Source organism: Muntiacus reevesi, chromosome 9 (assembly GCF_963930625.1).
Source record: "Muntiacus reevesi chromosome 9, mMunRee1.1, whole genome shotgun sequence".
NCBI classification, from domain to species: domain Eukaryota; kingdom Metazoa; phylum Chordata; class Mammalia; order Artiodactyla; family Cervidae; genus Muntiacus; species Muntiacus reevesi.
The window spans coordinates 2,937,853-2,940,306 of NC_089257.1; positions in this window are offsets into that span (position 1 = coordinate 2,937,853).

The window sequence follows — 2,454 nt, forward strand, 5'->3', positions numbered from 1 at the left end:
CCCAGGCTCCAGGGGACGGGAATTAAGCCTCACCTCCTATACTCTGAGGATTTGTGTACCTGCTTCAAAACCACCACCAGTTCCGTGGAATACCTCTGGAATCTAACAACAGATTCTGCTCTTTTGTTTAAGATGGCTCAGATTGGATTCTCCAGGCCTGCCCTTAAATGTCTATTTTTATTAATTTTTGTTGGAATATAATTGATTTACAACATTGTTTCTGCTGCACCGCAAAGTGAATGAGTTCTCCATATGCGTGCATATATATGTGTGTGTATATACACGCGTGTATGCGTGCTAAGTCACTTCAGTTGTGTCCAACTGTTTTTGATCCCATGGACTGTAGCTCACTACGCTCCTCTGGATTCTCCGGAGAAGAATACTGGAGTGGGCTGCCATGCCCTCCTCCAGGATATATATATATATATCTCCACCCTTTTTTAAATTCTCTTTCCATATAGATCATTACGGAGTACGGGGTAGAGATCTCTGTGCTATACAGAAGATCCTTATTAGCTATCTATTTTATATATAGCAGTGTGTACATTCATGTCTTTATTAAGAAGTAACTTATCTGTCACTCCTCTCTAATAAGCTCTTAAGGTTAAATTTTGTAACTCTGCCTCCCAGAAATATAATCTAGGACTGAGAATATTTGTTCCGAAAAGGGATTAATTGTGTTGAAGTAACAGCATGTCTCACTCAAGACTTCACATGGCACTTTCCCTGAAACCTGGAGAGAGAGCCAGTGACAGGAAGACTGTGGCGTTTCTAAAAGCATGAAGAGTTATGATTTTCTCTATGAAATACATATCCAGTAGATAACTAACTGATACCTGGCTTTTTACCCTTACATAAGTATGCAAAACTTTCCTCATACCTTCATTCGTTCATGTATTCCCCACATGTATATGGTCCCCTCTGTATCCGATGTGTATATACATCAGATATAAGTCTTGGAGGTAATGTGATAAGGAGGAAAGCCCCTGTCCTCATGGAACATATGGTCTTGCATTAAAACCCTTGTCACGCTGTGTCGCAACCCCCCCGACTGGCTCCGCCTGCAACCGTCCACCTCTTCAGCTTGGGCCTCACTGAGCATCCCCGTTTCCTGGGTTCTGGAGGGAATATTGAGGCCAAGAGCCCCTGTCTTCGAGAAGTGGCTGTTCTAGAGGGGGCCAGATGGTCAGAGAAACACACTTGTCTGAAGTTTAATTTTAATGTTCTGTGAATACTTTTTCCCCTCGAACGCTGCAGGGGATCTGGGCCAAAGACTGTGAGTGGGTGAAAAGGAATAGAGAAATGAAAAACTAAAAATGACAAACAAGGGAAGCAACGATAAATTCTCACTTCAGAAATAACCGAGAAGAGATTGCAGGGTGGGGTTGATGTAGGTGTATGCAAATGATATGTAAATATGACATCCATGCCAGCTCAAATTGTTACAGTCCTTTTATTTTGCATAGTTGAGTGTTGGTCCCTGGAAATGTTCTCCTGGGACTTATGGGGCAAAATTATTGACTGTTAAGCTCACCCTCAGTGGCTATTTAATCAGGTGATTGACTTGAAACATTTCTTCCCCATCTGGCCCTTAGCATCTCTTTTTACACGACTGAGTTAGACGTGTAATCTTCAAGGTTTCTTCTGTGTTTATATATGGCCTCCGAATAGAGAGTCGTCATTTTCTTTGCCCTCAGTATTTCCAAGGAAACTACCCTAGGGTTTTAACTTCTTGAAAGGCTACATCATGGTGACTAGGCAGGAGCATACAAAGAGACGATAGGAAAAGAAAGCTGTGGGAAAGAATCAACCATAAAAGGAAGCATAAGAGAAGATATAAGCATAGAGAAGAACCTGACAAAAGGTTGTGTAAAATTCCCCACAGCTCCTTAGGACCCACAGAAGTGCTGTGGGTCATCTGTTCCCTCCCAGCAGGAGCACTGGCCATGATGCCAGGTACATGTCGGGCTTCTCAGGTGGTTTAGTGCCAGTGGAGGTGATGCGGGAGACACGGGTTCAATCCCCGGGTCGGGAAGATCCCCTGGAGAAGAGAATGACACCCCACTCCAGTATTCTTGCCTGGAGAATCCCATGGACAGTGGAGCCTGGCGGGCTGCAGTCCACGCAGTCACAAGAGCCTGACACGACTGAGCAACCTCACTTTTACAGCATATCCTGCGTCAGTGTTTGCAACGAAATATAAAAAATACAGAACATGCAGACACCTTGACCCTTGCCCTTCAAAGTGGCCAGAGTTTGGCTGAAGAGGCAATACTGCCACATTTAGTCATTTTCAAAATGAGCTTAAGGCAGTTTATACACCAAGGGCTAAGTGCATGTCCCTGGTGAAAATGCTGTAGGATTTCAGAAGAAAGGAATGTGACTTTCAGTTCGTGTGGTCTAGAGGAGGGGGATTTTTCAGCTTATTTTTTATACAAACGTTAAAGATTACTT